Source organism: Arvicanthis niloticus, chromosome 8, assembly GCF_011762505.2.
Source record: "Arvicanthis niloticus isolate mArvNil1 chromosome 8, mArvNil1.pat.X, whole genome shotgun sequence".
In the NCBI taxonomy this organism is placed as follows: domain Eukaryota; kingdom Metazoa; phylum Chordata; class Mammalia; order Rodentia; family Muridae; genus Arvicanthis; species Arvicanthis niloticus.
The window spans coordinates 759,415-785,614 of NC_047665.1; the positions used below are offsets into that span (position 1 = coordinate 759,415).

Below are 26,200 nucleotides of genomic sequence, written 5' to 3' on the forward strand. Positions count from 1 at the left end.
GATGGGAAGCAAGGAGGGGATTTCCTGGCTTCCAATCATCTTCCATGAAAGCAGGGATCACCCCATTTCTAGGCAAATGATGTAATCCTGGCCAGTCAAAGAAGTACCGCGTCCTCTCCGTAGGAGGCACAGAGGTTCTCAGTGCCTGAGACTGGCTAAGAGATGGCCCACAACCAGATGAGCCTAAGAATGTTAGATCTATAAGAAAGAAAGAATGAGAATTTGAGAGCAAATTTTTTAGTTAAATCACTCTTCATGCAAAGCATGTATTAATACTGGCAGGCAAAGAGGCAACACAGTATACAGTAGTCTAAAGTAAAAGGCTTAAGTAAAAAGCCAGACAAAGTGAGGCGTCTTCCCAAGCAGACTTAGTTCATATACAACCTATGCTGCATGACAGAGGTAAGGAATGATGGCCTGCACAGCTTAGACTTTGTGATAAAGGATACCTTTTCTTTCAGCAAGGTTCTTGGCCAATATGTGACCTAGAAGACATTAGAGTTGTCAGTCTCTCCCCTTACCCCATGTCCTGGTATGAAGCAAGGTGGTATGAATATGATTTTGCTATGTTAACAAACCTTCTCTGCTTAGGCCCCAAAGGACCTGTGTGCTCTAACAAGGAAAAGTCAGGGTCTGGGCTTGGGCTGGAGCCATAAGAAAGGAGAAAAGAGAGACGTCTGTCTTCTGAATCTGCCCACAGTAAAGATGGCGGTCCATTCAGTATACATGAGCCTTTGGGGGATGCTTCTCAATCAGACCACTACAGCTGCTCCTCTGTATGCCACTGTGCTGTGCTATAGACAAGAGTCAAATGCCCTGAGTCCAACATTGCTTTGTCTCTTTTAACTATCAACTAAGGTTTTAGACTTTAGACTCCTGTATACTGTGTTGACTTTTTGCCTGCTGGTATTAACAAACCCTTTGCATGAAGACTGATTTAAATCAACAGCTCTCTCAATTTCTCATTCCTCCTTTCCTGAAGACCTAACATTCTTGGATCATCTGGTTATGAGCCATCTCTCAGGCAATCTTAGCTGGTTAGTTCAGGAAGCTAAGTATCTTAGATACACTCTAGGCTGGGGCTCTGATCTTCCCTTGGGTGGCTGTAAACATCTCTTGAGTGGGAACTCAGAGATGTTACCTAAATTTTATGCTCCGCCTCCCTGTGAAGTCTTGTAATAGGGAGGACAATGCCAAGAGATTGAGTTTGGGTATAAAAACTTGATTTTAAAATAAATACAAGAGAAACAAGAACATAGCTCAGTTAGTATATTGCTTGTCTGCCATGTAGGAAGCTCTGGGAAGGAGCCTCAACACCACAGAACCAGGCATGGTGGCACTTGCCTGCAATCTCAGCACTCAGGAGTTGGAGGCAGAATAGAAGTTCAAGGTCATCCTTGGCTACAGAGGAAGCTTGAGAACACCTTGGTCGATATGTGACTCTGTCCAAAAATAAGAATAGTAGTGGTAGTGATAATAAATATAAAAGATTGATAAGAGCTCACTTCATACAAAGTGTGACCAAATCAAGTTTTTAGAAAATTAAATTTACAGTATTTTAAAGTAAATATTGAGCAATCAACAGCCAACAGTTAATGTGTGTCTCGGGGTGGAGCAGCAAACTGGGAGAGTATTAGCAAATGAAGAGAAATCTACAAATCTGGCTTCTAAGTGCTGCTTGCTGCTGGACTGTGACCTAGACTCCAACACAAATAACCAGTTGTTATTTGGAGAGCCTGGGGATTAAATACCATGGCTTTGGAGTCAGGCAACTCTGGGAGCTAATCTCAGTGCTGCCACAGAACAGGCAAGTTAGTTAACCTCTGTCAGCATCAGTTTCCTCATTGCTCTGGCTTGGATAATGAATGTCACCCCACCCCCAAAGAACCATGTGTTAAAGACTTGATCCCCAGTCTGGTGCTGTGTGGTGGTGGTGTAGTCTCTAAGAGGTGGAGCCTAGTTGAAGGTCCTGAGGTCATAAGGAAACCTGTAAGACCCTGCCCTTTCCTCTTTCTCTTTTTGCTCCCTGGGGTTTTATTGTTTATTTATTTTATTATTAGTATGGAGGGGTCATAGAGCAGATTTAGAGGCCAGAGGAAAACTTTGTGGAGTCAGTGCTCCCCTTCCATCTTTATGTGGGTTCTGAGAATCAAACTAGGGTTCTCCAGGCTTACCAGGCATGCATCTTTCTCAAACGAACCCTCTAGTAAACCAGCCTCACCCCACCTCTGCTTTTGATGTACATCATTTTACTTTGTCACATGTTCTCTCAGCAATGTGTGCCTCTCCAGAGACTAAATCCATGAAGCAAAGTGACCAAAATAAAAAACTCCGCAAACTGAGAAAAAAAATAAAACTTTTATTTTCATAATTATCTCAGATATTGGGGCTGGGGAAATGGCTCAGCAGTTAAGAGCACTGACTGCTGTTGCTGAGGATTGGGGTTCAATTGTCAGCACCTTCATAGTGACTCACAGGCATCTGCTGGCTCCAGTTCTGTGGAATCTGGTGTCCTCTTCAGGCCTCCATGGGCACTGCACCCACATGGTACAGACATACATGCAGGCGAACACTCACCACACAAAATAAAATCTTCTATTTATTTTAAACATACATTTTATTAAATAAGTATTTTTAAAAACTACATCAAGTGACTGTCTTCTGAGACGGCCATGCCCCATTTACACTGAGGTGACTCTCTGCCCAGAAGCCCACACCCCCATTTTCCAGTGTGATTTCTTTCCTTCTTAAACCTCTCTTTATTATAGCACTTAAAATCTCTTAACAAACTCCAACTCTGCTTTAAAATGATAAATATATTGAAACAATTTATATGTAATCTCTTTTGGTTTTGTTTTGTTTTGTTTTGTGATAAAGTCTCTCTCTTATGGAGCCCTGGCTGTCCTGGAACTCATGTATGTAGGCAAAACTGTCATCTCAAAGTGATCCTCCTAACTTGGTTGGGATTAAAGGTTTGTACCACCACACCCAACTATCTATATTTAATCCCTTAAATTTGGATATATGTTATATTCTTTGAACAATGAAACTTCAAAACCCCCAAAATTTATATATGACATACATACATGCATGCATACATACATACATACATACATATTTGGGTGTTACGGTAATATTTTTAAAATGGCAGCTCCCAGTCTTGCTTGTTCTTAATCAGCCGCCATGTTCCCAACTAGCCTAGGCCTGTGGCCAGGAGTTGTGGCAGCTGTACCACCGACGATGCTCAGCTCAGGCCATCTGCTCAGGCACTGTCTCCACAAGGTTGCGCATTGCCCAGACCATCCCGCCATCCATGCAAGCCCAGTAGGAAAATGAGACTCTAATGCTTAAACATTAATCAAAGGCTTTATATGTTTAGTAATGTTCAATAACAATATGCTCATACAATTAGAGGTGTAACCCAATACCAAACCTAGATATACCAACTACCTTTGACTGCTAGAGACATGCACACATCCGATTCCATGTTCCCCTCTTTCTGGTCTCTCTCTCCTTACTCCTCCTCTTCCTCTCCTTACTCCTCCCACCTTAGCTCCTCCTACATTTGGGCACATGCATACCATGGCACGTGGAGGTCAGAGGACAACCGTAGACATATATCCGCTCTTTCCACTTGTTTAAAACGGTGTCTCTGCCATATCCAGAGGTTAGGCAGGGCCCCCCTGTTGAGGGATGGGACCACCCATCCATCTCCAAATTTTGACCCGGAATTGCTCCTGTCTAATGGAAATACAGGGACAAAGAGTGGAGCAGAGACTGAAGGAAAGGCCATCCAGAGACTGCCCCACCTGGGGATCCATCCCACGTGCAGACACCAAACCCAGACACTATTGAGGATGCCAAGAAGTGCTTGCTGAGAGGAGCCTGATAGAGCTGTCTCCTGAGAGTCTCTGCCAGATCCTGATTAACACAGATGGGGATACTCACGACCAACCATTGGACTGAGCACAGAGACCCCAGTGGAGGAGTTAGGGGAGAACTGAAGGAGCTGAAGGGGCCTTATCTGTCATCAATGGGAGGGGAGGCCCTTGGTCCTGTGAAGGCTCAATGCACCAGTGTAGAGGAATGCTAGGGTGGTGAGGGGGGAGTGGGTGGATGAGGGGGGAGTGGGTGGGGGGTAGTAGGTGGGTGGGTGGGTGGGGGAGCATCCTTATAGAAGCAGGGTAAGTAGGGATGGGATGGGGATTTGCAGAGGGGAAACTGGGGAAAGAGATAACATTTGAAATGTAAATAAAATATCCAATAAAAAAAAGTGTCTCTGTTGTTCACTGATGTGCATGCCAAGAGAGATGACCTGAAACTTGCCAGGGATTCTCCTGTCTCTACCTCCTATCTCCACTTAGGAATGCTAGGATTACAGAAGTTCAAGCTAAGTGTCTATCCTTTACATGGGTTGTGGGGATCTGGACTCATGTCCTCATGCTTACAGGATAAGCTCTTTTACACACTGAGCCATCTTCCAGCCCATATACTATTATTAAGACTCAAGTGCAACTCTGCCTTGAAGAACCCCACACTACCTCTTGGCCCTATATACTTAAAAACTGATTTTGCATTGATTTATCACTTAGTCCTACAAGGTAGCTACAAATGGAATAAAAACCCAGGCCTTCTACCTTGTATTCCTCTTCTTTAAGCATCTTACTCTCTGTGTCTGCAATGTCCTGTTTCACACAGCTAAATGGTAAAGATCTCCAATCATTGTCCCTACTTGCAGTCAGCCACTTCAGATTCCAAGAACAACAAGATTTATACATTTATTTATGGTAAGAATCCAACGACAGCAATGTCTAGGACAGATACTGCTACCATCATCCCACCCCTGAGAAAATGACATCAGATAATCTTAACATCAACAGCAGTTCTACAGTACACAAAAGGTATACTTGCAGTGAGGAAGAAGGTATCCCAGGTGTGCTCTGAGCAACATGGAAGACAGCATGTTCACCTGATATGAAGTAGAACTTTAAACAAACAAAAGCTCAGATTTAGAATGGTTTGTGTCAACTAAAATACTGTTTGTAGGTAAGTCTAAAGTCTCCTGATTCCCCACAGACTGGGAGATCATGAGAAAGGGCCAAGCAATTCAGAGACTACAAAACCAACTAGCACTAACATGAACAAGTTCATTTGAATCTGAATTTCAAGGTAGCAATTTGCAATAGGGATGTTTGAACTGGATGGCTTGGAATCAACACATAGGCTATCAGACACCTTCTTCCACCCCCAGCACGGGCACATGCAGAGCCAGGTTTAGAAGAAGCAAATGGTACTTAGTGAGTGTAAATTCAGCATAGCCCACACTACATAACCTCCCTCCAGGCCCTTCTCCCACACTCCTGGTATTTTGCCATCTCCCAATATCAAAACAGAATGTTTTCCTTAGACATGATTACCATACTTATCTACAGGTAGCTTCATTTATATCCTGTTGCTTTCTTGGAGGCACGCCAAGGTTGCTGTGGTTGACCTTTGTGGAAGAATACATTTTCCTCAGCAAACAGTCACCTCAGATCTTCGGGTTAGTCATCGGTGTTAACACTATCTCATTCACTCATTCTGATCCACTTTAAAATTGAGTGTGACCAGCCGCCTCCAGAGAGATGCCCCCAAATTTAGTCTCCACACTTTTGTAAGCTATGAGAAAATTCCATCCACTGTCATAAAACAGGCTGCCATTCAATCTGTAAGCCATGAGAAAATTCCATCCACTGTCATAAAACAGGTTGCCATTCAATCTGGCAAATGTTTATTTCTTAAGGCCTTGTGATTAATGGCAGGTGTTTGTGACACGCCTCCCTGCCTGTGTGGCAGGTCCTGTGTTTTGTTCTCTTGACATTTGATTGTTCAGTGGAAGTATTTGCATGTCTTTCATCAGTGGGGCATGCATAGAGTGAGTTTAGTCCAGAGGAGGGTTAAGATGGCCGGTGAGTTAGAGGAAGGGAGGGTTGGATACCCACAAATACAATACTGTTGTGCCTTGGGTGGATCTCAGTCATGTATGTTGTGATTTTCCAAGATCGTTAAATGAAAGGGCAGCAGTCCCAGAGACTCAAGCTTCACCAAGTGAGCCTCCATCATTCAGCACGCGGTGTCTGCCAACTATGCTGACATTTTAGAGGCTCAAAACAACCACCCCCTGCCCCGAGTCTAAAGGATCAGATCTGAACACCCAGGTGGCTGTACACATCTAAGCCCACTGTGGGGGAGCTTTTGATTTTTGTGGTTGTGTGTGTGTGTGTGTGTGTGTGTGTGTGTGTGTGTGGCTATGTCTATGTGTGTGTGTGTATATGTCTGTGTGTCTGTGTGTGTATATGTCTGTGTGCATGTGCCTGTGTGTATCTGTGTATGTCTATGTATGTGTCTCTGTGTGCGTCTGTGTGTGTCTGTGTCTCTCTGTGTGTGTCTGTGTGTGTCTATGTATATATCTGTGTGTGTCTGTGTCTCTCTGTGTGTCTGTGTGTGTGTATGTGTATATCTGTGTGTGTCTATGTGTCTATGTGTATGTCTGTCTGTCTGACTGTGTATCTGTGTGTATATATCTTATGTTTGTGTGTATGCCTATGTGTGTGTCTTTGTCTGGATATGTGTCTGTGTGTGTGTCTGGGTGTCTACGTGTCTGTATGTATGTATGTATGTATGTATGTATGTATGTATGTTTGTATATGTGTTTGTGTGTATATTGGCTCCTTGCCTCCAGCAGGTCCAGGCAAAAGGAGAGAGATCCTGGTCCAGCCGGGTCTCTCCGGGGCTGAGCAGGATGGTGAGTGTCAACCCAAAGAAACACACCCAGCTGGGAGTCTTGTTGAGGCAGGAACTCAACTTTAATGTAACAACCTCTTGTTTATATAAACTTGGAGAATGAGGATGAGGAGTTTTGGTGGGGTGAGATGACGTAGGGGACAGGGAAGGGTGACAGGGGGTATGGGGTGACTGACAGGGCCAATGGGAAAGCTCTACATTAGCAACAGCTGAGCAGAGGCAGGGCTAAACAGATCCTGTTGAGCCAGTTCAGTATGAAAGTGACTAAGACAGGTCTCAAATTCAAGCCAGACTTAGGCTCTCCCACAAGGCCTCAGAAACTAGAGCTAGGCTCAGGTTTGTCCACAAGACCCAAACCAGGGCTGAAATGGGGCCCAACAGTCTGTGTGAGTGTCTGTGTCTGGGTATGTGTCTGGGTGTGTGTCTATGTGTGTCTGTGTGTGTGTGTGCTGTGTGTGTATATGTCTCTGTGTGTGCCTATGTGTATGTGTCTGTGTGTTTGTGTGTCTATCTGTGTCTGTGTGCATCTCTCTATGTATGTCTCTATGTGTGTGTGTGTGTATATTACATGCTCATTCATCTATGTTTATGATGTGTTGAGGATGCCAGAGATTGATGTCTGGCATCTTTCTCAATCACTCTTCATCTTACTTACTGACTCGTTTCACTGAGCCTAGATTCAGCTAGACTGGCTGGCTAGCAGGTTCCTCAAATCCTCCTGTCTCTATCTTCCCTGCACTGGGGTTATAGATGTGCACCTCTCTGTCTAGATATTTTTTAATGTGGGATCTATGGATCTAAATTCAGGTCTTCATGCTTACACAAGCAAGCATTTTACCAATTGAACCATCTCCCACAGCCCCCAATTCAATTTCTTTACCACATACCTCATGAATGGCTCAGCCAAGGTTCAGTCACAGAACCAATAAAGCTTGGAGACCATCCACTCAGAAGAAGAAATTGTGTCAACTGCTCATCAGAGGGGACCACCTGTTGTATGAGGTAGATAGCATTGTTGTACTTTCCTGATGGTTCTTTGTCTGCTAACACTGTGCCTCCTGTCCCCTCTTCTTGCAAAGGGACCTTCACAATCCCCAATGACTGTTTTTTAAAATTGTAGTTTAAGGTGGCTGGAGAGATGGCTCTGTGGCTAAGAGTCCCAGCTGTTCTTCTAGAGGACCAGAGTTCCATTCCCAGCACTTGTATTGGGGTGGCTCTCAACCTCTTCTGGCCTTCATGAACACCTGCACATACCTGCCATACACACAGACATATAATTAAAAATAAAAATGAATCTTTTTCAAAATTGGTATCATATGACATTCATCATTTAAGACACGATACAGAATTTATTGTACTGAAATGCAGGACATATCATTCACTGACCCAATATTCTTGCCAGGAGACATTCAAGTCTTCCTCATATTGCTCTAATTTTAGTACAAACTGTTCCAACACATGTACCCTCTTTTGCTGACAAACTGGTGCACCCTTTACCTCCAAAGTTCATCCTGAGAACCCTTCCAAGTCCGGGACCTAGCACTCTGTCATGCCTGATGTTAGCATGTGATGTGGCTGTCCCACGAGTGTCACATCGGTCACTCTCACTTGGACAGTGAGCTCCACAAAGGCGGCAGCCAGAGATGAGAGCAGTGGTTCTCAGCCTTCCTGATGCTTTGACCCTTTAATACAGTTCTTTGTGTCGTGCTAAAATTATTTCAATGCTACTCTGTAACTGTAATTTTGCTACTGTTATTAATCGTAATGTAAATATCTGATTGCAACATGTATGATATATGACCCCTCAAAGTGGTTGTGACCCCCTGGGTTGAGAACTGCTGGCCTAAAGGAATGTGGGACACATAGTGGAATCCCTGTACACCCTCATTCCATAAGGAATTAGATGGAAAAAATGAATAAAAAAATGGAGCTCTGCCTGAAGTCCACCTACAGGAAATCACTTGATTCTATGTTGGCTTGAATCCCTGCCCTTCACCTTAGGAAAACTAAAGCCAATAGTGAAGTGTCTCTTTTTTTCTCTTTTTTATTTTTCCCTGTTTTCTCGAGTACAAAAGCAATTTTCCCATAAGTGTTAATTTTTACTTAACCTCTCACCAAAAGCAAATTACCTATTCAACTATAAATCATACATTGCCCTTTGAGTTAACTCTTCTAAGGTTTCGATCTACTGAAGCTAAGAACAAACTGCTCAAGCATTTTGTTCTGTCTGAAAACTAATGTAAAGTGGAACTTCTTTTGCACATGTTGGTCTGCCTGACCCTACCACATCGGCAGGGAGGGCCCCTGCCTGGAGCTAACGGTGGAGTCTCAAGATGGATTTCCCTAGAAACGGAGTGTATCTGAGTCTGCCACAGAGGATACTCAGTCACACCTGACTCCAGAATGCCCTAGCTTTAAGGCCAGACAGGACTGACTCAAAAACCTAGAGTCTGAGGTGATCTGAATGAAATGTCCCTCATATCTTTAGGCATTTGAATAATCAGTCTGCAGTTGCTGATGCTGTTTGGGAAGGCTTAGTAGATGGTGGCCTTCATGGAAGAAGTATGTCACTGTAGGTGAGCTCTGAGAACACTCTTTTGAGCATACTGTCAGCTCCCTGCATTCATTCTGAGATATGAACCCTCAGCTTTGTCTCCAGCCACCATGTCTGCTACTCACTGCCATACCTCCCTGTCATAATGGTAACAGACTCCTTTCTGGAGCCATAAGCCCAAAACAAACCCATCCTTTATAAGTTGCCATGGATATAGTGTTTTATTCCAGCAACAGAAAAAGTAACTAGTACACACTCCAACCCTGATTTAACATGAAAGCTGATATTTACCTGACCTTTTAACCGTGAGGCACCACTCATAACACCAAAGATTAACATCAGCAGCAACAGCACCCCAGTTCTCCAGATGAAGAGGAAATAAAACATTGACCAAGCGGTCAATGGGGCCAGTCAGGACCAGGCCAGATTTAGCATCTATTCTTGGTACTCATGGTTCATCTTAACTGTCAACTTGATAGGATCTAGAGACACCCTGGAGACAGGCCTCTGAACATTTATGTGATTGAGTCTCTAGACTGGATCCATGAAGGTAGAAATGCCCACCCTACCTGTGGGTGGCACCGTTCCATAGACTGAGGAGCAAGACTGAATTCGAAGAAAGTGAGCAGAGCACCAGCATTCATCTCTCTGCTTCCTGGCTATGGATAAAACCGGACCAGTTGCTTCATGTTCCTGTTCCACCTTTCCTCTGGTTGTTTTTATCAGACATTTGCTCAGGTTATCAAAGAGAGTCGCTGGCACAGTGCCAAAACCTCTGTTCTACTTTATCAAGTGCAAAATCCACCTGTGCAGTTTCAAAGGCAACCTCTCTCATGATGGTACCATGGACAAGATATAAACAAAGACCTCCTTGGTTCATTTTGCACCATGTACAAAACCATAGAAGTGGGAAGACTCACAGCCTGTGGTTACAAGATCCAGGCGGACTTGACGTTTGATCACTTTAGCTATATGTTAACTTTGTAGCTATCTGAGAAGTGGCCTCCCATGAAGACCAAGAGAGCCTGGCGACACAAAAAATGCACTGTGAGCCACGCAAACAAGGCCAAGTGTCTGGTGTAGGTCCCATCTCCAAATGTTAACCTGCCCTCGCTTTCTACGGAGTTTCTCCTGATTATCACGGGGAGAGCTAGTGTTGGATGCCCTCTGCCTCCAAGTATAGCCTCTGACAGATCCCCCAGGACTCTTCCAAATCCCGTCTGTCCCCACCCTTCTCACAGAGAATGTGATGAAGAACACACTAATCTCCGGGATCAAAGGTAGGAACAGAATGAAGTGCAAAAGGCTCCCGCTGCGGGATCAGCGCGTGCTGAGATAACTCCTCGCCTCTTTGCCCAGGAAGTGACGAAAGACACAGAGGCGCCTGCTATGAGGTCACCGTCGAAACCTCTGCCCACCTGTCCTTCACCATCAAAGTGTCCAGCCACTTCCCCACTGAGCCAAGGGCTCCAGTGACCAGGTCATCCCACAGTCCCGTGTTCCTGTCTCTCCGCTGGATTCCCTGTTTTGTATTTTCAGATCTGCCTTTCATCTCCTCTGCCGCAGTTTTCCTCGCACACTGCTAGCCTGTGACCCTCACCTCCTCTTTCCTCCAACATAGCTTATTCATTTCCATGTCCACTATATAAACTCCTGGTGGAGCAGAAAACAGAACTCAGCTTTATTCACACATTCCACCCTAAACCTTGGGAGCCACTTCCTTGTGGATAAAATGTCTTTAAAAAAAAAAAAAAAAAAAAAAATCTTACTGGAAGCACTGGTGGTGTATAGTTCATTTGACAGAGTGCTTGCTTAACACGCGCTAACCTGGGGCTTACTCTCAAGCACTGCCTAAACTCAGGCACGGTGGAGTACACCCGAAATCCCAGCACTGGGGAAAATAGATGAAGGAGGATTTGAAACTGAGAGTACATTCTCAGCTACACTGTGAGTTCAAGAACAGCCTAGGCTATGTGAAACTGTCAGAAAGGAAGGAAGAAATGTGGGAGTAGGGCAGATTGGCAAGTGAGACGTTGTTCTTTAAATTGACCTAGTGTCTCAGATTATGTATCGTTTAACACTGTTCAAGAGGTGGGATTTTATGTTCTATGAGCCAGGCATGGTGGTGCACACCTTTAGTCCCAGCCCTCCGGAGGCAGAAGCAGGTGGATCTCTGAGTTCAAGGTCAGCCTGATCTACAGATCGAGTTCCAGGACAGCCAGGGCTACACAGAGAAACTCTAGCTCAGAAAACAACAACAGCAGCAACGAAACAAAAAGAATTAAATAAGATAAAAGGAAGAAACATTTTTAAAAAGAATACTGAAAACAAAACAAAGAACTGAATAAAATTTTAAAAATTATTACATTTATTATCTCACATTAATTTCTACTCTGATCTTTACTTTAAAAGTATGCCTCCCTACATAAAAGCTTCTGATTTTGGATTCAATTAAATTAATGGATTTGTTGCCAGATCTTTGTCAGCTTAAGAATGGTTACCACTTGTGTTCGTACCTTACTCACTCGCTTTTCCCCGTTAGAGTGTGGTTTTATCATAATGGCTTCACATGGGGACACTGTGTGTGACAATGTCAGGAACATACTGTGGGTGCTGAAGAGATGCTCAGTGACTGAGAGCACTTGCTGAGTTTGGATGCTGGCACCCATGTGACAAGCCAGGTGTGGTTTCTCAGATGCCTGTGACACTGGTGCTGTTAGAAGCCAAGACAGCATCACCGGGGCTTCTCTCAGCCTAGCTAAAACACAAGCTTACAGGAAACAAGACAGAGAGCAATAGAAGAGGATGCCCAACACCCTACACACAGACACACACACACACACACACACACACACACACTGTGGTGAGATCACACCCTTCAAAGAGGCATGGGGCCACTTGTCCACTCCTTTTTTTTTTTTTTTTTTTTTTTTCGGTTTTTCGAGACCCTTCTGTTTTGCCTATCTTTTCAGGGAATATGGATACCCTCAAAAGAAAACTAGTGGGTTTTGGATAGGGTTTGGGTTGTTTTGTTTTGGAACAAAAGTCTTAAGGATGCCCCATCTTTCCCCCCAAAGCCTTATTTATCCCCAATACTTCCATTTTAGATCATTTTGCCATTGAAGCCATGCATTTGAAGGGCTCACTTCACTCCTGAGATTATGGAGCAAATGGAAAGGGTGAGCAGACATCATCGAGGAAAAGCAGCACACTGAGCTGGAAGCGTCCCAGCAGCTTTCTCCAAGCCAGTCTGAAAGCGAAGCTGGCTGGCATCTGCTGGGGATTAAGTCTCTCTGAGTGCACCAAGTACTGAGACAGCAGAGGACCGTGCACTTTGCTATTTCTGATCATCCGGCTCCAACCTCAGTCCTGAAGATGTCTGTGAACTCTGGTGGCCCGAAGAGGAGGCAGCTGTGACACTGGGGACATGAGTGTACATCTAACTCCTCAGTGCTTCAAAAGCATAAACCAGGAAGTAATTGACAGGGAATCATCATGTAGTTTCCAAATGCAAGAGTAAAAAGACCAAGCAGCAGAGATGTGTCCAGTGGTTTGCTGGTGTGTGTGTGTATTGTGTGATGTGGTGTGTGTGTGTGTATTGTGGTGTGTGTATGATATAGTATATGTATACTTTGTGTGTGTATATGTGTGGTGTGTGTAGTATTTTATTTCTGCATATGTGTGTGTGGCATGTGTGGTGTGTATGTATAGTGTGTATGTGATGTGTGTGCGGTGTGGTATATATGTGTATGTATGTGTCTGATGTATACTTTTCTGTATGTGCGTTTGTGTTGTATGTTCGTATCGTATACATGTATGTGGTGTATGTGTGGTGTGTGTGGTATGTGTACGCATATGGCATGTGTGTGTGGTATGGAATACGTGTGTGGTGTAGTGTGTATATGGTGTGGTATATATATGTGTGTGTAGTGTGGATGTGGTATGGTATAAGTGTGTGGTATGTATGTGTGTGTAATGTAAATGGTGTGGTGTACGTGTGTGGTATGGTGTATATGTGTATATATGTGTGTATGGTGTGTATGAACTTATATAAGTACATTTGTGTTGTATATGCATATGAAATACATGTAATACAGCATGTCTTCATGTAATATAGCATCTGTGTAGATATATGTGCAGTGTATGCAAATGTTGTATTGTATATGCGTGGACATGAGTGGAAGTGTATGTGTTTGTATGTTTTACATGTGTGATGTGTGTGCATGTGATATGTGTGTATGTGTATGAGGTGTGTATTTATATAACTGTATTGTATACATGTGTGTACATGTAGTGAATGTGTGTGTGGTGTGTATACATATGTGTGTGTGTGTGTGTGTGTGTGTGTATGTGTGTGTGTGCATGCATTTTGTTTGCTCTTGAGATAGCATCTCCTGTAGCCCAAGCTGGTCTCAAATTTTCTGTGAGGCTGGTGACCTCCTGCCATCATCTCCTGAGTGCTGGGGTTATAAATGTTCCCCACCATACCTTATTTATGCAGTGCTGGGAATCTAACCCAGGGCTTTGTGCATGCTAGGCAGACACTACTAACTAAGCCATGTCCTCAGTGTCTAAAAGTGACAAATGTTGGGATAAGGACATTTAAATATCACTGACAAAGTACCCTTGAGCCCATTAACACAGTTGCTCTTCATGGAAGCCCTAAGAGGTTCACATGTTGACCAAACATTGAGGTTGTTGAAGCTCAGGAACATTCAGAAACTTTCCCAAGGTCACTTGGTTTAGGAGCTGGGACTGAAGGAGCTGGAAGACCATGGCACCTTCCCAGTTATCATGATGTCAGTAATTGCACTACAGCTTTTCTGTTTTTTACTTATTCATTTTACATTCCGCTCGCTGCCCCCTCCCCCAATACTTCCCCTAACTTCCCCTCCTTGCCCTGAGGATTTTAAACAATTTCATTTTTTCCTTAGTCACTGCAGATGTGTTCACATTGAATACAACTTTTTTTTCAGCCCAAGCTGGCTTCAAAGTCTTCTACCTTGGCCTCCAGAACTCTGAGCTCATAGCACATGCCCAGCTTCCTGTAACCTTTCTGTGTTCTTCTGAGTACATTGAAGTAGCTGCTCTGAGGTTGCCAGCTTTTAGTCGCAACACCCTTATCAGTTTGACTGAACGACCACATGTAGTTTTTTCTTCCTCCCACCCCAGGACATTTTGAGAATTCTGCTCCATAGTCCAGTGCTTCTGGAAAGAGCTACTACATATGTGAATTCAACGCAGCTGTGATTGTCAGCACAAGGCCTGTGAAAGACCAACAGAGGAAGCATCCGGCTGCACAGGGTGGGAAAGGGTTGTGAGCCCCACCCCTAACAGAGATGCTAAGGACAGTGCAAGGCTTTTGGGGAAGGGAGAGTCCGTGTTTTCAACCAAGCTCCAGCGAACAGCTCCACAGCCAAAAGTGTACAGAAAGCACAACGGGACTTGAGGAGTTATCAAACAATACTTTTATAAAAGAGAGCATGAAGTTGGGGGTGTGTACGACATTGAGGGTGGAACTGGAAGGAGTCAGAATGAATATGATTGAAGTACATTATAGGGAAATCTTAAAGGATTAATAAAAAATATTTAAAGATGCCTGAGGGATTGTTGAGCAAATGCAGAGAAATTTGAGAATCGTGTTGTCTCTAAGTAAATATATAACATGACCTGACTAGTATATCAGTAAAAAAAAAAAATACTAATGTAATTAAAATCAAAATATCATTTAAAGTAATACAAAATTTAAAATAAAATGCTAAAAAAAATAGTAATTCTCTAGGATTAAGAGAAGGATAAATCTGAAAAGGGAATAATTTCACCATTTGGCAAAGAGTAAACCCCTGAACCTAATAATCAACAAGAACTTAATAACAAGAGTCCATCTCTTCTTTCATGGTTTCCATTACCACATATAAGACTCAACTTCATATGCATTTAATATTAGAAAAAAATAATCCAATGGCTGGTTACTAGTTGCTCCTGAGTGTAGTTGTGTTGGTGTCCTATCCTTTGGTTTATTTTTTTGTGGAGTCTCATTGTAGCCCAGGCTGGCCTCAAACTCACTAGGTAGCCAAGAATGACCTTGAAGTTCCACCTTCACCTTGCCCTGGTTTATGTGATACTGGGAATAAAACCCAGGGTTTTGTGCAACTTGGCAAGCATTCTACCCACGGAGCTATACTCTCAGCCCCTCCTTGCTCTTCAAATGGTAAATGTACACAAGGACACCGTAGATGCAGCCATGAGGGATATTATTCTCACAGAGGTAGTAGGTTGAATTGCTGACTGGGAAGCTCCTTAGATAGAAGACAGCCTGCAGGGATCATTGCACAGAAGAGATATACATGGTTGTGGTGACCACTGATGGCCCACTAACCCATAGGATACATAGAAGAAGGAGCAGAATCAGCAAAAAATGGCTAAATGTGGGAGAGGAGTAGATTCTGGGCAGATGGACCATCTGAAGACATCTTGGAGTTTCAAAAGTGACATCGGATCTTTCTGATAGCCACAGACTGCCTGGTTAGCTCAGTTGGATATGGGCTAACCCATGTAGCAACATAGCTGTGACCTCCAGAGCCAGACAGAGCCAGGAAAGGGCTTTCTGTGTTTGCATAATGGATGGTGCCTCTGGGAAGAAGGGCTCCTCAAGGTTTTCTATTTGCACCAGATGAACTCAGTGTGAAATGCAAAGGGCAGCTTTCCAGGGCCATTAATACCAGCCTCATTTGCTATGTACACAAGGACAAAAGGCCACACAGCCAGAATGCCTTCAACCCTAGGGTTCCAAATGCTCCAGAAGAACATCTTACTCAGTTTTTATTATTACTGTATGTTGCCAAAGCACTGATTAGCTTACACAAGATCATGAAAATTGATTGCCAAGAGTGATTGTTCCAAACAGGACCCACAACTGTATTTGTCAAACCACAGGTACCTTCCATCTTCTTCAGTTCCTGGGGTCTCCTTGAGAGAAAACCCCAATGAGCTTCTCCAACACTTCAATTACACTGAAACCAAAAAAAAAAAAAAAAAAAAAAAATTAAAAAAGAAAGGAAGGAAGGAAGGGAGGGAGGAAAAAGAAAGAAAGGAAGGAAGGAAGGAAGGAAGGAAGGAAGGAAGAAAGAAAGAAAGGAAAGAAGGAAGGAAGAAAGGAAGGAAAGAAAGGCAAAGAAAAGAAATAAAATTTAAAGTATCCCAATTAGGTATTTGAATTTCAAAACAGTTTACACTGTGAGTGAAAGTCAACCATTTCCTTACTACCAAGAATGCCTGACCTTGCTAAATGATCAAGAGAACAAATGAGAAGAACAGGTCCCCACTAGAGGGGATCTCAAAAATGCTAAGCAAGGATTTTGCTCAGCTGAGGGTGTTTGTTAGGGTGCATACAGTCCTGGGTTTCACCCCCAACAGAATCCATCCTGGCAGCCAGTGCCTATAATCCCAGAACTCAGGAGGTAGAGAGAAGAGAAAAATCAGGATTGAAATACCAACCTTGGCTACATGGTGTGTTCAAGGCCAGCCTGGGGTACATGAGATCCTTACTCAAAAACAAACAAAAAAATTAAATTAAATAAAAGTTCTGGTGACCATTTTCTGTCAGGCTATTTCCTGGACTATCTAGTTTCTCCACATGATTCAGTCTGTATGCACATCAGACATCTTCCAGTATGGACATCCTTCCCAAGCACTCTCTTTGGCGGTGGGGCCACACTTTTGTTAAACAATTTCCATTCACACAATATTTGTGACATTTTTCAAAGCCCTGGTTCACATTTTTCTTATATTCCCTTCTAGTCCTTTGGAATAACATTGTCAGAATCTTGCCCTTCTGCTGTGAGTGAGACCTACATCAGTCAGAATTGCATGTTGAAGACATAGGAGGTTAAAGCAGGGGGATTCTTCCAGTTTGAAGCCAGACTGGGCTCCACAGTGAGCTTCAGGCCAACCTGGACTGTAGACCACCCCACTCCCATCCTCAAAAATAAAAAATAAAAAAATATAGAACAATACAAAAAAAATAAAGCTGAAGGAGAAAGGGCCACAGTGATTGCTCAGTGGTTAGGAGCACTGGCTACTCTTCCAGAGGACCTGGTTTCAATTCCCAGTACCAACATGGCACATGTGGCCACTCACAACTGTCTGTAACTCCAGTTCCAGGACCCTCATACAGACATACATCCAGGCAAAACACTGATGCACATAAATAAATAAGTAAATAAATTAATCAATTTTTTTAAAAAATAAAGAAGAAAATAAAACAAAGAAAAACAAACAGAATTGGTAGCTTGGGAACTCAGATCCCACTTCCTGAATCTAGAGGGCCTTGATACAGCCAAATACCATCACTAGACACTTATGGCAATGCCCTATAAAATAAAAAAGGAAGTAAGAGTAAGTATTTTATCAAATAATGGACTCAGAACTTGTATCAAAAAAATGCACACAAAGAAGTTAAAAGCTGAAATTTTTTTATTAGGTGATAAAATATAGTAAAGGAACCAGATTGGGTTGGATAATAAAGTGGCTAAATGGGCCTGGTGAGATAGCTCAGTGGTCAAGAGCACTAGCTATTCTTCCAGGGGACTTGGATTTGGTTTCCAGTACCCACAGGGTAGCTCACAAACATCTGCAACCTCATTCCAGGGGATCTGGTGCCCTCTTCTGGCCTCCTTGGGAACTGCATGAATGTGTGCTGCACAGGTACACATGCAGGCAAAATACTCATGCATGTAAAATAAAAATACATAAATCTATAAATCTATAAATAAATAAATAAATAAATAAATAAATAAAATGTTTAGGCTAGCATGGGAAAATATCCCACTAACATTTTAATATGTCCTTGGAGGGGAAAAAAAAAACAAGAAACAATCTTGCCTTTTTGAAACATTGAATACTGCTGTGACATTCTTCTCATTCCCTTTCACTACCATTTGGGGTTCCTGGGCAAAAGGGATTTGGTGCTGTTTATCTCCAACTCTTAATCATCCACAATTTGATAACAGTTAAGTCAGAGATACCTTAAATGAGAAAAATCCATTTCAGTGTAAATTTCTGATGTTTCTACGTTCTTAATTCCATGTAATAAGACTGCTTCTAACATCCTCTGCTCGCATGCCCCAATCACTAATAACAGTGCATTCTGAGTGCCAAATATTCATCCCATGATTAACATTCTTATTTCGTAGATTTCCTTAATTGCTCTAAACACCAATCTCAGGAATAGTGATTAAAGTATCCCTGCCTTCAGAAAATTTGTCACTAGTTTGTAATCTCCTCCGATAGAATTTTAAATTCTCAACTAACAGACAAACCAGCAGGTTTGTCAGAGGGCCCTCTCCCATGAGGAGCTCCTGTGCCTGGGTAGTTCAAACTGATAAGGTAGGCTACTCTGTCTCAGATGGGTCCTCACAGTTCCTAAAAGGCAGCACTTCCCAGCAAGAAAGCAGACCACCAATCTCTCCTGTGTGATTATTCCTACACACTGCTGATAACAGGCATCCTTCTCCACCTTGATTTTTAAAACACTAAGCATTCAAGGAATGGTCCTGTCCTCAGTAGCTCCTATACTTTTACCACAAAGCACCAGGAACCGTGGGAAGGGATCCTGGGTATAGAATGGCAGGATAGTTAAGCTCGAAAGTAGTGGGTGTTGTGTTGTGTTGTGTTGTGTTGTGTTGTGTTGTGTTGTTGTGTTGTGCCTGCTTCGTAAGAGTTCCACTTGTGACAGCTCACCGACTAGTTTCTTGTGGGACAAGGAATCATAGGATCATGGCCAAGTGGCAAGATCTTTATAAATGTCCTTTTCCCAGAAAACAAGTGAAAGCTATGTTTGAAATCATCCTGGAATGACAGTTCACAAGGCGACTGGGAGTTTTAGAAGGAACTAGAAAGAAAACAATGAATGGGGCATCATGCACACCGACTCTTTCAGTCCACTCCCTGCTAACCTTCGAAAATATCTGAGTCTTGGCTCTTTGTTCCAGCAGTTTCGCTCCACGGGTTGCTGGATTCCACTGTATTTGAGCCTGTGCTTGGGCAGTTCATCAGGACGGGAGCATGTGAGGGGAGGAACTGCTTGTAGAAACCAGGAAGTGAAAGAGAGAGGAAGAGGCTACAGACTCAGTATCTCCTCCCAGTGCACACTCTCTAGTGACCCAACGTTGTTCCACCTCTCAATGACTCCACCTTCCAGTGCCAATTTCTGTCTCTTGCTGTGAAGATACATCATAGCTAAGGCAACTTTTATAATAGAAAGCATTTAATTGGTGGGCTTGCTTATAGTTTCAGAGGTTTAGTCTACCATCATCATGGCAGGAAGCATGGTGGCATGCAGGCAGTTAGTCCAGCAAGTGTGTCTTATTAAGCAACTTAAGTATTTATTAGTAACATATAATTCATGTATTTATATGAAAACAGCCTTATAAGATTTCAGCAATGTTATGATACATTTATTGATCTAATCTCACTGCATTAGAACAATATAATGCCTTCCTATCACAGTAAAATCTGGTCTTATTGATTCGATATGGATAAGTTTTAACTTTACATATGTATGTGTGTATATATATATTATATAATTATATAATATATATATTATAGTCAGGCATTGTAGTACACACTTTTAATTCCAACACAGAGGTAGCACAGAGTAGGCAGATTTCTGTGAGTTTAAAGCCAGCTTGGTCTAAAAGTTTAAAATAATAAATAAATATGAGTATTTTACTGCCAAATTATGTTGAGAAAAGCAGGACAACCAGACCTACATAGTGAGACCCTGTCTCAAGAAAAAAAAAATGCGTGTATGTATATTTTTAAAGAGTTATTTATTTTATGCATGAGTACACTATTGCTATAGCCAGATACACCAGAAGAGGGCGTCACATTCCATTACAGATGGTTGTAAGCCACCATCATGTGGTTGCTGGGAATTGAACTCAGAACCTCTAGAAGAGCAGTCAATCCTCTTAACCATTGAGCCATCTCTCCAGCCCAACATATATGTATATGTGTGTGTGTGTGTGTGTGTGTGTGTGTGTGTGTGTGTGATTACCAACATGTACACTACCCCCTACTTCTTTAATGTATAATGAACTGTTGATTATTTGGAAATTAAATCTAATGTATCTGTTTTTCAATTCTCTTACTTACCTTTGTAATCGCTAATAGTGTTTTGTTTCCTAACAAGAGCCTCACCTTAAGCAGAATTACACAGATTCATAAACACAAATGGAATGTCTTCATTAAAACGTAAAACGTACAAAAGGTTTCTGAATGCTCAATCAGCAAGCATGATGCCTGAGTTCTATCCTTGGGAGCCACATAGTGGAAGTATAGAACTGAGTCCCACAAATTGTCCTCTAACACCCACATACATGAAGAAAAGAAAAAAATAGATATCTAAAAAAAATGTTAATGGAAATTAAAGTAGGAAGGGGATATCAGAAGAACAAGAAGAGTCCAGGGAAAAGACAGTGACGGGGTTAAATAAAATCAAATTACATCTAAAGCATTATAAAATACCACAAGAAACGCATTTCTCAAAATTAGGACAGGCTTTAAAAGAGTCTTACTACATTAATCTATACATATTTTCATTCCAGTGATGTGCACAGGTTTTTATGAAGCCACGAAAAGAAATGGAGGCAGTGGGAAACAAATAGAAGAGAGCAGCATGTGCCAGTAATGATCAGTAATGTATTAGGTGCAAGTAAAGGAGCTTAAGGGTTAAACACAGAAAGGTTCAAATACAGCAGCCGAGTTTTAATCTGTGTGTGCAGGTCTTACGTGACCATAGATCTTGTCTCTGGCTTTCATTTTCACAGTAATGAAGAGCTTGACAGAGATGCCAGATACAGGAGATAATGGCCAACTATGAATTAAGAGCTCCTTAAAATAACAAATAAATGTGAGCACTTTACTGCCAAGTTATGTTGAGAAAAGCAGCAGATGTTATTTATTACACTGGTTCTTAAATGTAGTCACTGTGACGATTGTGCACTTCAACAAAATTGAATTTAAAGTGAAACACTGAGCATGGTGGTTTGTCACCTCTGTGACCATATTTCATTAATTCATGTGCTAACCAGTAGTTCAACAGTCATATATGAACTTATATCACTTGCTGCTTCTCAAAGACGTGTGAAAACACACAGAACTTCCATGATGGCATATCTTATCTGCCTGCGGCCCATTGCCACATAAAAGGTTTTATGATTTTTCATATACTCAAATGCCTCTTTTCCTTTGCAGCTTCAATTTTTTTGAACTTGATAATAAACATTTAATGAACCTGACCCACCCCCTTGATTTCTAACACGAGTGGCAATCCACAGCTTCAAATTTTATGATATAGACATGAAAAGCTAACTTCAGAAAAACAAGCAATGGGGTTTCTTTCTCCATCTCTCCATCTTACTTTTTGAGACCAGTTCTCTCACGGAATCTGGAATTTGTGCATACAGCAGCTCTGAGAATCTACCTGCATTTGCTTTCCCAGCTCTGGGATTACAGGCAGTGCCATAGTGTTCAGCTCTTTTTGCATTAGGGCACTACAGATCTGAACTCAGGTTATGGAGTTTGTACGGCAATCTCCCCAGTCTGATTCACCCCTCCCTATGCTCTAATTCTCTCTGTAACAGTGAGATCCTGCATGATTTACCTGCATGTTTTCAGACAGCATCTTACTCCTCCACAGGCGCTGCTTCTTGAAGAGTAGCCTGTTTGTTGCCAGTGTTAATCATACTGAGACAATCAGCATGTGTCTTCCTGGAGTATCGACTATCCATACAACCGCCTTCATAAAACACATCAAACTACTTCAGCCTCATTACGGTCTTCACTCTCCTAAACACCCGGCTGTGCTGCTGAAAACTGCAAACTCCAGAAAGCACACTCAAAATGCCTGCTTAAATACAGTGCATCACTGAGTTTGCCCAAAATAAGTTGTACAAACGCTGGACCCTTGCACTTTAAAACCCTCAACAGCTGGCTGAAGGAAGCAAGCCTAGATGTAATCTGCATTTAGCTCCTGGATAAGCTTTGTAATCAAAAGTAATTTGGTATGAAGCATATTGAAATGCTTCTTGCTTGCAGCAAGGGCTTGATTTATACAGCTGTCCACACAGCATGTGGACATGGTCCCATTTCTCTATGATGATGCTCAGTTTGGCTTGTGTTCTCACGGTGCTCAAGGGTGAGGGGTTCGCCATCTCGGTGGCCTGTGAATTGCTGTGGGTTTTCTTTTGGTCATAAGAACTGCAGAATATGTCATGTATCAACTAAGAGTCAGTCTTGCAATGACAGCTTCCAGCTTGCAATGACTTCCAGTGTCATGGATAGTTCAAGATATCACTCATGAGCTAGCACAAATACTTCCTCAATTCTAATCATGCAAAGAGCCTGGGTCTCATATGCCACAGAGAGGCTCATGAGGAGCATGTTCAGGAAGGAGGGCAAGTCTGCAGGGAAGATGGGTAGGGTGTGGCTCACTAAAGGTCACCCCTAATCAGCAAAGGTACCTGACCTGCTAAGTGCCAGACCTCAAGGTACAAGAGTGAACTGTCTCCATTTACTGCACCCTCATGAACCTCTGTGTGTGTGTGTGTGTGTGTGTGTGTGTGTGTGTGTGTGTGTGCGTACAGAACACACTGACTTAACCTGTCAGGCCCCCCAGCCACAGAATCATAACTGTCAGAGCAAATGCTGAGAGCTGCTTGGAAACTAATTCTTGGGATAGGGGTGCAGCTCAGTTGATAGCAAAACCTCATGTTCAATTACCAACACTGCATAAACAAGATATGGTGGGGCTTACTTGTAATCCCAGCCCTCAAGAAGTAGAGGCAAGTGGATCAGAAGTTCAAGGTCATTCTCAAAAACTTGGGGAGTTAGATGTTAGCTATGAGACAGTTCTTTTTTTAAAAAGACTAGGAAAAGGAGGAGGAAGAGGAGGAGGAGGAGGAGGAAGAAGAGGAGGAGGAGGAAGAGGAGGAGGAGGAAGAAGAGGAGGAGGAGGAAGAGAAGGATGAAGAGGATGATGAAGAGGAGGAGGAGGAGAATACTCAGCTCTAGGAATTTTGTTCAGCAATAGCTCATTTGTCTCATGTCATCATCATCCCTAAATATATCCGTGTTCTGTGTCCACCAACACCTGAAGATCACCCAGTAGGAACTACTGTCTGCTCATTCCAGGTCTAGACTCCCGGCAACATTCCCTCTGACCCTCAGATCATTGTCCACACTGTAGGAGGTTGCCCCCTAGTGACTAGAATACAGCAAGAACAAACTGTTCTCTTTGCCCATTCTTCCTGTGACCCCACTCTGAAGGAATCAAACAAATTATTGTGAGGAGAGACCCACAGGGCAAGGAAAGGTGTCACCAGCCAACAGCCACTCCAGTGAGGTTGGCCATGAATCCTCTCTTAACCCAATCATGAAATATTTTGCACTCCCTTGTAGTTTTGGTCTGCATTTCCAGACATGTTGAACAGTGTATATTATCAGATTCGAGTTCTTTTCTGGAGAAGTGTCTACTCAGATCATTTGCTCAATTTTTTTAAAAACATATGAATCTGTTTAATTAGGTTGTAAGCAATTTAGAACACCAGTTTGTGAGGATACATCCTGTTTGTCAGGGAGAACTGAGATCGCAGGTAGCCCTGGAGCTGAGGAACAGCTTTAATCTTTGGCAAAATCTGCGAGTCCACAACTTTCTGATCAGCCTTTCGCTGCTCTGTAATCTCGTATTTCTCCTTCTCTGTGTCGGAGATCTCGCCCTCCTGATGCCTGGGCTTGCGCAGCTGCTTCTTCTTGAAGTAAATGTCAGTCAGGTGTTTGGGGATTTTAACCTCGCTGATATCAACTTTTGTAGAGGTGGCAATGACAAACTTCTGGTGCGTTCTGCGCAGAGGAACTCTGTTGATAGCCAGAGGTCCAGTTACAAGAAGCAAGCCACTGCCCAGCTGCTTCAAGAAAACCACTCTCTTGCCTCTGTAGCGCCTGGTGAGGATGATCAGGACAGCCCCGGGGGTGATGCTGGAACGCAGCCTCCTCACGTGCTGGCTGAAGGGCTTTTTGCGGTGGCTCAGCAGCTTCCGAGGGACGTCTTCCGTAGGATAATACCTAGGCATTTTCCGAAGCTTCACCACCCGGGTACCACCATTCTTGTCCCCACCAACTGTTTTTGTGACAGAAGCAAGAAGCTTCTCCTTTTTCTTCTTCTTTTCAACCTTGGTCTTGGCAGCTGAATATTTCCTTTTGTACAAGGCCTTTCTGGAATACATAGCTGATCGGGAGTACCTGCCAATTCCTCTAACCAGGACAGGGTTCCGGCTGCAATGGAGCTTCGCCTTCTTGAGTTTTTTACCCTTAGGTTTACCCTTTTTAGCTGCACCGGTGGCACGAGGACCAGAGACAGCAGCTTTCTTGGCCATAGGTTTCTTATCCTTTTTATCGGGCTTCTCCACGTTTTCACCCGCCATCTTGCAAGACGGGAAAGAGCGCTCAATTTTTTTTAAAGAGTTAGTTAGTTAGTTAGTTAGTTAGCTAGCTAGTTAATGTATATGAGTCAGTGTAGCTGTCTTCAGACACCAAAAGAGGGCATCAGATCCCATTACAGTTGGTTGTGAGCCACAACAGATGGTTGTGGTTGCTGGGAATTGAACTCAGGACATCTAGAAGAGCAATCCATGCTCTTTTTTTATTATTATTTTTTATTGGATATTTTATTTACATTTCAGATGCCATCCCCTTTCCCCATTTCCCCTCCCTAGAAAACCCTTATTCCATCCCCCTTCTCCTTTTTGCTTTTATACTATTTTTTTAATGTTAATCAAAGGCTTTATAAGTTTGATAATGCTCAATAACAAGATGCCCATACAATCAGAAGTGTAACCCAATACCCAACCTAGGTATATCAACTATCTTTGACTGGCAGAGACACTCGAACACCTGCCTCCATGTCCCCCCCCTCTCTTGTCACCTAGCTCCTCCTCTCCTCCTTTCCTTACTCCTCCTCTTCCTCTCCTTACTCTTCCCACCTTAGCTCCTCCTACATATCACCCTTCCTGTTAAAATAAAACTTTTCTCTTAAAACACAATTAGAGCATAACTATACCAATTTGTGTCAGTAAGGTACAAGATAAACCTAATACCCAGTCCATCATTTTGTTGACTAACCAGAACCTCTGTCATCCCTCTAAACTAAAAGACATAACTTAAAAGACTAACTAAAAGACTTAGTTCTGAACCTGGCTTTTTTTTTCTTGGCTTTAGAATGAATGTCAGCTAAAAACCATCCTCTCAAATCTTTTCTCTCAAAGTAATTAGCCAGGATTGGCTATAAGACTATAAGTTTCCAACCCCATCAGAAATCCAAAATGACTAAGTTAACTGAAATTATGGGAAGCACAAAGCATAGCTTCTAAAACTTAGCCAATTTATAGAGACCGCTGAACACCTGGACACTCCCTATACTACAAAACTTTGGAGCATCTGATCTTCAGCCTTCTGGTTCAGGGTCATCTGACAGACCTAATGATGGAGAATTATTAATTATTACTCTGTCTTGGCAGATATAATCAGTCAACTATTCCACAAGTGTGTCCTTTTCTGGACAGTGATTTGTCTGTAGATGAAAAGAGGCAATTCTTGCCTAGTGGCTGTCTCACCACAACTGGAGTAACTCCAAAGATGCTCAATTTCTTTCTTCTTAGAATCCAAGACAGGAAGCTGTCAGGAGCAGACAGGTCTCTAATCAAAATGAACATTAATACAGAAATGTTTGTAACATCAATTCTGTGGACTTCTGATGTTTTGAAAACCAACTATCCATAAGGCAATCTGAACTGTTGTCTGTTA

At 42.7% G+C, this 26,200-nt stretch overlaps 1 long non-coding RNA gene and 1 pseudogene across 1 annotated transcript; both read right to left on the reverse strand.

Moving 5' to 3' along the window:
- Window positions 1-4,752: 4,752 nt before the first annotated feature.
- Window positions 4,753-22,280, reverse strand: LOC143443224 (uncharacterized). The gene is made up of 2 exons (XR_013111988.1): window positions 22,005-22,280; window positions 4,753-8,037 (listed from the first exon to the last, which is right to left on the reverse strand). It is a non-coding gene; the product is annotated as an uncharacterized LOC143443224 (long non-coding RNA).
- Window positions 22,281-23,892: 1,612 nt separating this feature from the next.
- LOC117713838 (large ribosomal subunit protein eL6 pseudogene) lies at window positions 23,893-24,834 on the reverse strand (annotated as a pseudogene).
- Window positions 24,835-26,200: the final 1,366 nt, after the last annotated feature.